At 42.0% G+C, this 12,691-nt stretch overlaps 1 protein-coding gene across 10 annotated transcripts in view; it reads right to left on the bottom strand.

Annotated features, from left to right (window-relative positions):
• LOC132887067 (receptor-type tyrosine-protein phosphatase mu-like) overlaps nucleotides 1-12,691 on the bottom strand; it is a 521,363-nt gene that overhangs the window by 215,051 nt on the left and 293,621 nt on the right. The window lies entirely within an intron of this gene.

Here is a 12,691-nt window from a genome sequence, read left to right as displayed (position 1 = left end):
AAATTTTGGCTGAGCTGAAGTCCCAGCTCTAATAGTAATGGTTTGCCACTACTGCCTACAATATTTTGTAACAAATTTAGATGGTTCTATTTTCCAAATATAAATAAATTAGTATCCTAATTTAGTACACTGACCAGACAGCTACTCAGGATGCTGTAAATAGCTCACACATTTTTCACGTAAAATGGACTTTGTTCCACTCACTCATGCCCAAATGAGTGAACCTCACAAAAACCTCTTTGTTGCCAGATGCCCTAGGAAACTTTCTGAAAAAGATTACTTTAAAACAAAGTTTACACACGTCTGTATATGTATCCATTCATTCCAAATATTAGTATAAATACTTGAAAGGTGGCGGCACGGTGGTGTAGTGGTTAGCGCTGTCGCCTCACAGCAAGAAGGTCCGGGTTCGAGCCCCGGGGCCGGCGAGGGCCTTTCTGTGTGGAGTTTGCATGTTCTCCCCGTGTCCGCGTGGGTTTCCTCCGGGTGCTCCGGTTTCCCCCACAGTCCAAAGACATGCAGGTTAGGTTAACTGGTGACTCTAAATTGAGCGTAGGTGTGAATGTGAGTGTGAATGGTTGTCTGTGTCTATGTGTCAGCCCTGTGATGACCTGGCGACTTGTCCAGGGTGTACCCCGCCTTTCGCCCATAGTCAGCTGGGATAGGCTCCAGCTTGCCTGCGACCCTGTAGAAGGATAAAGCGGCTAGAGATAATGAGATGAGACTTGAAAGGTCTTAGTGCGCTTCTGAGAATACCTCTAGTTAGATTTCGACACTGAAAGAGATTCTGCTGAGTAATCCTGAGCTTATCATCTCACTTTCATTAGCCAAATAGAGCAATCATGCACTCAAAGACAAAAACAAATCCATTTTTGTCTTATCCAGTTTTACAGAAGAAATGAACGACTTCAAGGCCAGTCGTATAAAAATGAGATACTTAAAGAGAATTAAAGCTCAGTTCAGATGAGGTCTTGCTTGAGCAGACAGCTCCATGTCTGAGGTGTGCTCTCATCAACAGCAGTGCCTCCAGGTCCGTGTCTCTGGACATGAACAGAAGTGTTATCCTGAGAAATAGCTCATGAAAGCTTCATTTAAGGCAGACGGGATTGTTCTGGGTTTGAAATGTAGAAAGCATAATGATATCTGGAAGCATGCTATAAGACTCCAGGTCTTTGTGGGGAGTTGGGGGATAAACATGATTCCTGGGCATTCTGAAATCCTAGATCTGATGATTAATATGGGCAGCTGGGGACACGGGAAAAGGGGCAAGGGCAAGCAAGGATTCCTGGAAAATGAGTTTGAGCTGTAAGGGAAGTGTTGATCTGCTTTGAAGAACTGGAGGTGTGAAAAACTTTCAAAGACCTTGGAAGGATCAGGAGGCTCCAAAGAAAGTTTTTCTCACTGTTCTGAGCAAAACATTCACATAACCTCACATCCATACTTGGACTATACATTTCTACATATGAAGTAACTTCAGCATTACTTCTTGACATCCTAAACCCTCACACATGCTATGCGTCACACCCCATATGCATAAATTCCTTCCAAACAGTAAAGCGTGTTCCCTAGCGATATGGGACTACAGTAGGTCACGCCGTATCAAGTTAACATTGTTTTGAAGCCCAGTGTTCCAGTAGCATTCTCACCCTTATTTAATTACACATAACCACGCAGTATATTAGCATCTGTTGGCTTGACACTCAAGATGTTTTTCTTTAGACCCTCCATTCACCTTTCACTGAACTCTTACAGGATTGTCCTCATAAAGCAAAGTCAAAATGGTGCCTGACTAAAACGCCGGCACCTGTGAGATGTGTGAAACAGCATTCTTATAGAAACGATGCCATTTAACACCCTTAAGGGTCTTTTATTAATAAATCTGCTAATATTAAGAAGTATAATAAAAGTTGATGGTATTAAAGCTGTGAATAATGGAAGAATGGCTGAAATTGGCTCTAACGAAGGCTGAAGTGGCGCTGAATCTGTGCATACAGGCCAGATTGGAACCGTAGGCTATGCGATAACAAAATTCAGAGCTGGCATAAATGAGAGGATGTTTCCTTCATTCCCTCCAAGCATTCCATATTATATCTTCCTCTCATACATATTAGTCCCCCCCCAATAAACCACATAACTGAACTTAGGCACGCCTGCATGCTGACTCCAGTAACTCCAGCGCTGTTTAACCCGGGGCACATCCGTAAATGTGCTTAGTGTGGAAGCTAAAGTAGCCTCATGCTCCATTGGGTCATCCATTTCAGAAAAACGATGCCACTGGTTGGTGACGGCCCTAAACCTAATAAAAAGGATGAAGGAATGAGTGAACGTCCGGCTGCTAACAATACCCCGGTCCCTATTGCGCTCAAGACTGAGATGTAAGAAACAAATTCTCTCTGTTTCCCTTTCCCCTTAAAAAGTCTTTCTATTCATCAGTATCTAGGGTGTTTTTGTCAAGATAAATAATGGCATAACACTACACTTGCAAGAGAAGATGAGTATGTCAGCTTTCATTTGGGCAGCAGTAACAGCTATTGAGCAACATATGCAGAGGAGCTGATGCAGGACAGACGAGGGGAGGTGGGGGGGGACACCAGGAAATTGCATTGCTTGTTCAATAGGCCAATGAGATTAGGCAGAAAGAAAAATTATCATAGAAATGATATTTCTGAGACCTCGTCAAAAGAAAAGCTGATTGTATTCAGGCCATGGAAGAATTGTCACAATAAAAACACAATAAAACATCTTTTTGTTCCTTTAAATGAAATGCATGCTCGAAAAAACAACAACAACAACAACAACAACAACAAAAAGCCCCTTTCCTTTGAAAATGTGGTTTTCTCATTGTTTTTGCGCAGGTATTACGATGCACAACACATACAGTGTGTATTCTTGACATACCGGATGACATAGTGCATGTCTGAGTGCACACTGTACATGAAACAGGAGTTTTATATATTCTCTAGTACTCCAACAGAAGTTCCTCCAAGGCTATGGAAGCTGCCAGGAAAGTCATTAGTATTCATACTGCACACTCCTTCCCCAGGTCCCTGAACATGTTTAGAAATGTCTTGTTTTCGGCAGAGACATTGTAATGTACTACACTGCACTGTATGTAACTCATTTATATAAACCATATATTAAATGTTAGAAAGAAAAAAAACCCCGGCAGTTTAAACAGACTTCTCTAATCATTTTATCTTTACAAAAAAGTTAAGAAAGAATAGTAATATGAGTGTGAATATGCAGAAGGATGTTTGTGTGACAGAAAGCATAATATGTCCCTGATGAGAAGATATGCCTCGGGGGAATCGGTTTTCACATAGTTCACTGCTCATGTGTGTGTTTCGTATTTCTGTGATTTCTAAGGACAGCACCGAACACGAAACTTAATGCTGAATATTCTAGCACCTAAATGTCGCTACAAAACCATGAAACAGATTTTAATTGAAAACCATTTAGAATTTTAATAACCTCATATAGACAGTTCTTTAACTGAAAGATGCAAAATGTAAGAGATAAAATAAAATTTAAAAATACACAACGTTTTAAAATATTTAAAGTAATAGTTGGTTCGCCGATATGTTCAGCTTCATGTATACATAATATATATATGTTATTTACCAGCTGGGAGGTCTGTATTGTGAAATACCGTGACCGAGGTCTTGAATACTGACCTCGGCCCAGAGGGCCTCGCTCAGTATTCAAGGCCGAGGTCACGGTATTTCACCATACGGACCGACCTTAAGCTGGTAAATAATATATTTATTTTTTTCTTTACCAAATTCTAACAGGGGGCGGCACGGCGCTGTAGTGGTTAGCGCTGTCGCCTCACAGCAAGAAGGTCCGGGTTCGAGCCCCGGGGCCGGCGAGGGCCTTTCTGTGCGGAGTTTGCATGTTCTCCCCGTGTCCGCGTGGGTTTCCTCCGGGTGCTCCGGTTTCCCCCACAGTCCAAAGACATGCAGGTTAGGTTAACTGGTGACTCTAAATTGACCGTAGGTGTGAATGTGAGTGTGAATGGTTGTCTGTGTCTATGTGTCAGCCCTGTGATGACCTGGCGACTTGTCCAGGGTGTACCCCGCCTTTCGCCCGTAGTCAGCTGGGATAGGCTCCAGCTTGCCTGCGACCCTGCAGAAGGATAAAGCGGCTAGAGATAATGAGATGAGATGAGAAATTCTAACAGAAAACGAGAGCGCCCGAAAGGGAAAACCGAGCCGAGCCGCCATTTTGAATCCTCATTCACGGCTGTAATGCAAATGGCTTCCTCCTTGGTATACAAGTGCACTTCCATGGCAGGAAAACAACTACATTTTGGCGCCTATGTAGTCCCCTATTTATACAAAATTGAGTCATTCAGGATTCAGCCATGTTTTTGCTCGGCGTTAGCAACAGTTAGAAGTTTTTAGCTTTCTCCTGCAATGTTTTCTTTTATTTCTTCTTCCTCAGGGTAGTAAAACTCGCTTTCGCTGTGAAGACTGTCGTTATCGCTATCCATGCTGTAAAATTAATGCTATTCTCCTGAGAAATGCGAAAATAAATGCTGACAAAAATTGCCACCGTGTTTGTTGTTGTTGTGAACGAGCGAGTCGCCAGAGGTCCGTAACCGGGGTCCGTATCGTAGGATACGGACCCGCTCGCCAGCCAATCAGAGCGCAGGATTTGATGGAAACCGGACCGCGAAAAAAATTTAATTTATAACATTAAATTAAAAAACTAAGTTACATGGGTCATTCTAGAATTCGGGGCACATTTCACATCTTGGACATAAATGTTTTGTTATTTTCCACAAAAGAAATCTTTATTGAATCAGTTTTGAACAATCATGCAAATTATGACAAACTTTCACCAATAGCAATGCTTGATGCACATTTTAGACCCAATTTATCCATAAAACATTGACTAAATGACTCCCACCCCTCCCCCCACATTATTGGCTGTCTTCGACTACTGATTCATACATTCAACCTGAATAAACATGAAATGATTCAGTCGAACAGTCTGTTTTTTTGGGGCTTATTCTATTAACTCTTATAGAATCAGTTGCATAGAAAGTCTATTTTCTGTATTATGTGAAATTTTAGTAATAAATATATTTTTTGTCTGTCCCAATGTTCTTGTCAACTCTGTTAACTCTGTTATAAAACCACATAAAATCCACAAAGAGTTTGAATAATACGCATGACCCCTGAACCGAGAGATGTCACGTCTTCTGGCGGCAAACTTCAGAAAGGCAATGAGGGATGTTATGTTTCTTCTCTCATCAATTTGAATGAAACTTTGAGGGTACACCAACAGTAGATTAATTATTCACCAAGTCTGTTATTGTGATATTGGAGTGAATTTCTCACTCATTTTTAAAAACAATAATATGATTAAAATCCATAAAACTCTGTTTTTATACATGCCATGTGGTTGCGAGTTTGAGGTTAGCATGTGGCGTTGAGACACAAAATGGTGGAAAATGTCAACTCTGTTATCGTCAATTCTGGTAATGGTTTGCCCAGTTTATCGATAACAGAGTTGACGATGACTAACAGAGTCAACACTTGAAATTTACCCGCAATTACAGAATGGGCCATATATATATCCTTATAATTCCAAGCTGTTTAGTAATCCATCTTCATTTATACCACAGTGCTGTTGAATTCTCAAATTCTGATTGGTCAGAAGGGTTGACAAAGTTTTCATAACAGCATGACAGTAGTGCCGAGTGTAAATAAGGCAAACTTTACTCCTTAAGTAACAGCTAATTCACAGGGATTTGTATGGTGGACACAGAATCAAAGTATAACAAGTGTTGCCAGGTAAAACAAACCTCGCCCGGTAGCACTTATGATGAATATGAAAGAAGATGTCGCAAAAAAACGACTTTGACCTTTTTGGTGACCTTGACTTTGATTTTGACCTTGTGTGTGAACATACTTGGCCAATAAACATGGTTCTGATTCTGATTCTCTGCTGCTCTCAGCCAATCAGAACACACTGTACTGCTTACTGCTCTCAGCCAATCAGAACACACCGTACTGCACGATTGTTACACTCTTACATTCTTACAACACGATGACATAGTGGCCACCACCTCAATGTGAAGCAGTAGCCACAAAAACCTTGACTTTGATCGGATGACCTCCAAAATGTTGGAGGTTCCATTCGAGACCAATGCCCATCTATCCTGAAAGTTTCACGAAGATTGATCCAACCGTTTTCCTGTAATGTCGTTTGCAAAAAACAAAGAAACCCGACCGAAAATAATACCTTACTCTGCTTACTCCGTAGCGGGTGAGGTAATAATAAACAGATTTTTAATAAAAGGTGTCTCCAGTGTCAGCACTTTGCATAAGTCAGAGGTAAAGCTGTAATTTTCAGTTTTCCAAAACAGAAATGTTTCACGATGGTGGATGTTACATTCTGCAGTTTCTCAGTAACAAGAGAAAGTGAAGGAACGACGGTTTATAGCTGCTATAAGTAATAACAGAAACTACAGTAATGTTCCACAATATAAAATGGAACTATAAATGGCTGAAAGTATGATGTGTTATTCATCTCATCTCATTATCTCAAGCCGCTTTATCCTTCTACAGGGTCGCAGGCAAGCTGGAGCCTATCCCAGCTGACTACGGGCGAAAGGCGGGGTACACCCTGGACAAGTCGCCAGGTCATCACAGGGCTGACACATAGACAACCATTCACACTCACATTCACACCTACGGTCAATTTAGAGTCACCAGTTAACCTAACCTGCATGTCTTTGGACTGTGGGGGAAACCGGAGCACCCGGAGGAAACCCACGCGGACACGGGGAGAACATGCAAACTCCACACAGAAAGGCCCTCGCCGGCCCCGGGGCTCGAACCCAGGACCTTCTTGCTGTGAGGCGACAGCGCTAACCACTACACCACCGTGCCGCCATGATGTGTTATCTCATCTCATCTCATCTCATTATCTCTAGCCGCTTTATCCTTCTACAGGGTCGCAGGCAAGCTGGAGCCTATCCCAGCTGACTACGGGCGAAAGGCGGGGTACACCCTGGACAAGTCGCCAGGTCATCACAGGGCTGACACATAGACACAGACAACCATTCACACTCACATTCACACCTACGGTCAATTTACAGTCACCAGTTAACCTAACCTGCATGTCTTTGGACTGTGGGGGAAACCGGAGCACCCGGAGGAAACCCACGCGGACACGGGGAGAACATGCAAACTCCACACAGAAAGGCCCTCGCCGGCCCCGGGGCTCGAACCCAGGACCTTCTTGCTGTGAGGCGACAGCGCTAACCACTACACCACCGTGCCGCCATGATGTGTTATTGTTTAACAAATAAAAAATGTAAATCATTGAAAAATTCCTGTGGTATCCAAGGAATAAAACACTGTAGGAAAACAATCAAACTTCTCTGACGGCATGTCCTGTTGTGTTTTATTCCTTATTCAGTCAATCTTTGATGATTACCTAATTATCCATCACCAGTGTAAAGAGAAGCAACTGTAGATGGTAGAGTGAAAGCAATGTACTCTTTGGGTCTGGGTTTAGTTTAAAACCACATTTAAGAACAACGAGAGCAGCCAAAGTTATCTCCAGCCGGCCTGTTGTGTTTACAGCCCTGTGAGGGATTGGAGTTACAGTAATCGAGATGTCACTGTGCTTTATAATCCAATAACGGACAAGGCTTTGCTTAGCAATCTGTCTGGTTTGGGCTTAGACTGTGGAAATAAACCACCGGTGGATCCATGTGTGTGTGTGTATGCATTTCAGGGAGACAGGCCAAACTTTCTTCTTGTGCATTCAGCACAAACTCCAGCCCCTTATACAACACTGGGTTTCCATCTGAAAGCATAAGGACTGAATGGTTTTACAAGGCAATCTGCACATCTCCCCCATGTGAGAGCATGCACTGTCAGCAGCCTGTAGCACAGTAATGTGCTCCGTGGTCAGAGAGCAGAATGCCAAGGAGGAGAAAGAGGCTGCAGCAGCCACAGGGCAGGAGCTCACGGTGATGATCAGAAGGCAAGCAGAGTCTTTTCGCTTCTCTGCTAATCTGTCTGCAGAGGACAGTTCACTCAGGTAGTGATTGGGATCAGGATGGGTGTGTGTACAGGTGTCATGCATGGTTACAACCGCCTCCCGTTGCCCATTGCGGCTGTTGAGCGAGAGGCAGAGAGAGTAAGCTGAAATGCTGTGAACGTGAATTTATGGAGAGCAGACAATCTGCTCTGCCTCAACCAGGGAATACAGGATGTCATGCTAAGCTCTGCCAAACTCCTGCAAAATGAAATGTGACAAATGGTGACAAGTTAGCGAGTCAGTTTCCCTTTATGATTCCCTCATTCTTTCTTTCACACTTCCTCTCTGCCTTTCTCTCTCTCCAATCATTGGAAACACTTGACTAGCAGAGCATGTGAATGGGACGCTCTAAGTGACAAATTCTGACGGGCAGCCGAGTGGTAATCTCCCATGGTGCCTGGCGGGGACTGAAAAATACCCTCCAAACACAACAGAAAGTGAACAACATGACTGTATAATCTGACGTGTGCACACAAACACACGCACGCACACAAATACTCTCTGAACAGTCTTGATCAGAGGTCTGAGCCTCGACTATTTCATCTAAACGCTAAACATCTCACGATTCCAACAACACAATTGCATCTACATTTGCTCTACAATTTATGTTCGAGATGCAGGGTTTATTTTTCCGTCTGTGAGAGATATACAGCAGGCCCCAGCACTGAGGCACTTTAGCTGCTGATAAGAGTCGCAGCAGCTATGGAGGCAGGATGATAGCAGCAAGCCATACTTCTTCCCCTGGTATTTTCTCCAATCTGATCTTTTTTTTTTCTTGTGGGGAGCAACAGTTTTATTTTGAAGGTGACTTTCAACAGTGTTTTGCTCCCTCTCTTTCTGCACTTCTCAGGCTGTCTCCCTTCGAGTCAGGCCTATATGAGATTTAGTATTTCATTTCCACTGGGATCATCATATTTAATTTGCCTGCTAGGAGGAGTAAGCCAGGGAGGAGGAGGGGGGGAGAGAGAGAGAGAGAGTGAGTGTAATGGGGAGGGTTGGTGTTTGGTCCTAGTGGTTTCCCATTTCATCTGATTTAAATAATGATAAATGCAAATTATTTAGATTTTTTTTTCTGTTTTTGTTTGTTTGTTTTCTTTCACACATCTTAACGTGCATGACCATTACATATCACGATGAATACCACAGAAGTCCATTAAATCATCATTAAACAAGGTAATATTGCCTCACCATCAGAGACCATTGGGCTCCTGTAAGAAATCATCAAACATGTCTGTCTTATTAGAAAACTTATCTTGCAACCATCACAATTCTCTTGTTAAACCACTAGGACCTTTAGCACTGGGATATTAATTCATGCAGAAAACACAATCTGTCTGTCCTAACTACTGCAAATCTTTACAAAACAACTAATAGCCAATACAAATAACTGTTTTCACATAAATAGTTATTTTATACATATTAACGCAGAAGAAATTAAAGGGCTACACCATGAATTTGGCTTTTATTATTTTGCTTTTTCTCATAATTTTTCATTTTGCTGTATAAATACTTTTCTGGCGGCACGGTGGTGTAGTGGTTAGCGCTGTCGCCTCACAGCAAGAAGGTCCTGGGTTCGAGCCCCAGGGCCGGCGAGGGCCTTTCTGTGCGGAGTTTGCATGTTCTCCCCGTGTCCGCGTGGGTTTCCTCCGGGTGCTCCGGTTTCCCCCACAGTCCAAAGACATGCAGGTTAGGTTAACTGGTGACTCTAAATTGACCGTAGGTGTGAATGGTTGTCTGTGTCTATGTGTCAGCCCTGTGATGACCTGGCGACTTGTCCAGGGTGTACCCCGCCTTTCGCCCGTAGTCAGCTGGGATAGGCTCCAGCTTGCCTGCGACCCTGTAGAAGGATAAAGCGGCTAGAGATAATGAGATGAGATTGAATGAGATGAGATGAAATACTTTTCTTACAGCTACAGTTACGATCAGTCTGAATAATGAGTATGGAAAATACAAATACCTTCATTTATAGACATTGTCTAGTTTATGAAGGTATTGATTGAGTTCCTAAACACTCATGTGAAGTTAAAATGTATAATATAAATATGAATATTCTTCCATTACATTTTGTTCATAAGAATTTTTAAGGGTGTAATAATATATACACTGCCCTGCACGATTATTGGCAGCCCTTGTAAAGATTAGTAAAGAGGGTTAGAAAATAAATCCACTTTTTGGTGAAGTCACTTCATCTCACACTGAAAAAAAAAAAAAAAACGAGAAAAATCCAACCTTTTAACTGACACAAATTTATTCAGAGAAAAACAAATCCCTCATCAAGAAATAATTATTTTCAACAAAAACACATACGGGGGTCAGCCATGGTTGAATGGTTAGAGAAACAGCTTTGAGACCAAAAGGTTGCTGGTTTGATTCCCTAGACCAGCAGGAATGGCTGATGTGCCCTTGAGCAAGGCACTGAGCCCCCAACTGCTCCCCAGGCTGCTCTGGGTATGTTGTATGTCGCTCTGGATAAGAGCATCTGTTAAATGCCTGTAATGTAATGCCACTATTACTGGCACCCCTGTACATGCTAGTGAACACAATGTAACTGAAGCATGTTTCTCATTTAAATTGGACATTTTTGAGTTGATTGGAGTGTGTAGGAACTTTCAAGCTGTAATCTATGACTTCCTGATTAACTGGGGGACAAATATGAGGTGGCACAGAGGCCAAATTCCCTTAGTCATACATCAACATGGGAAAGATAAGAGAACACACAAATCAAATGAGGGAAAAGTGTGTTGACCTTCATAAGTCAGGGAACGGTTAAAAAAAAGCCCAGCTACTCGCTTGAAAATATCCATTTCTACTGTTCTGAATACATGTATTTCAATTAAACGTTGGGTTTTTCTCATTTTTTCAGTGTGAGATGAAGCTACTTCACCAAAAGATTTTTTTTTTTTTTTTAATCTAACCTTAACCTTAACCTTACTAATCTTTACAAGGGGTGCCAATAATCGTAGAGGGCACTGTACACTACCGTTCAAAAGTTTGGGGTCACTTTGAAATTTCCTTATTTTTGAAAGAAAAGCACTGTTCTTTTCAATGAAGATCACTTTAAACTAATCAGAAATTCACTCTATACATTGCTAATGTGGTAAATGACTATTCTAGCTGCAAATGTCTGGTTTTTGGTGCAATATCTCCATAGATGTATAGAGGCCCATTTCCAGCAACTCTCACTCCAGTGTTCTAATGGTACAATGTGTTTGCTCATTGCCTCAGAAGGCTAATGGAGGATTAGAAAACCCTTGTACAATCATGTTAGCACAGCTGAAAACAGTTGAGCTCTTTAGAGAAGCTATAAAACTGACCTTCCTTTGAGCAGATTGAGTTTCTGGAGCATCACATTTGTGGGCTCGATTAAATGCTCAAAATGGCCAGAAAAATGACTTGACTATATTTTCTATTCATTTTACAACTTATGGTGGTAAATAAAAGTGTGACTTTTCATGGAAAACACTAAATTGTCTGGGTGACCCCAAACTTTTGAATGGTAGTGTATATACGTACGTATGTATGTATGTATGTATGTATGTATGTATTATTTTTCCCTATCCAAAAAGGGGTTAGGGTGCCAATAATTCTGAATCTGTTTTATATTTCCAACCGATGACTGGCATACAAATCAGAACAGAAATATGGACATGAAGCCAATATCTTAAGCCAACAAAGGTAAAAGAAAAACACTGTCTAAAAAGGCTTTTAAGAGCTTGTTGGGCTTTTGAGTGTGCAGTTGTCTTTGGTACCCAGAGGAAAGAGACTGAGGGGACAATAAAACAGAAGCCGGAGAGAGAAATGGTTTCGGTGGAACCAAGCGTGAAAATCAGGCGTGTTATGAGAAAAGTATATGAGGCAGAGGCTTGGACGAGGAAATGGAGATGAGAATAGAAGAAGAGACACCAGAATGAGTCAAATGTAGCAACAGGGCAGTAAAGTGGAAGATATATGAGAGTACATTTGCAAGAGACTATTAAAAAGCCCTTGAGGAGATGTAGAACATACACAGCACAAGCTTTTAATACAGGGCCTTGTTTTTGCAGACAGATAACACCCAGTCATCCGCTACAAGTTTAACTCTGACTGACTGATAATAGTGATATATAGTAGTGATTATGTACTATGGATTACTGGGATCCATTAGTGACTAGCTTCTGTAATGTCAGTGTATAATGAGACATTAAATAATAAAAGTGTACATCTAGTGGTGTGGGGAAACCTGTTAAATGGCTCTGTGGCTGAATTCTGGTTCTGACCAAAATATAGGTTTTCTACCTACATATTCACTCAGTTCACTCAATTTCATCAATGCTAAACAAATGCAGCTGGAAAAACAGGTAAAAAATTTTCACCGCTAGCAGTATTGTAGTGAAACAAAGTGTGATTTTCTAACACAGTGAATGCCACACTTTCATCAAGTTTAGGAAGTGTGCCAAAGTGAAACGCCCTTTTCTTACCACTTACTCTACTCAGCTCCAGGTCCAAGCACTGATCCTCTCCCGCTTGGACTACTGCAACTCTCTCCTTGCTGGCCTTCCAGCTTCTGCCATCAGAACGCTGCAGCTCGCCTGGTCTACAACCTCCCTCGTTCTTCCCATGTCACCCCTCTGCTTGCCGACCTGCAATG

Source organism: Neoarius graeffei, chromosome 5 (genome assembly GCF_027579695.1).
Source record: "Neoarius graeffei isolate fNeoGra1 chromosome 5, fNeoGra1.pri, whole genome shotgun sequence".
NCBI classification, from domain to species: Eukaryota; Metazoa; Chordata; class Actinopteri; order Siluriformes; family Ariidae; genus Neoarius; species Neoarius graeffei.
The sequence above is the reverse complement of the archived record's forward strand: the minus strand, read 5'-3'. Positions and strand labels throughout refer to the sequence as shown.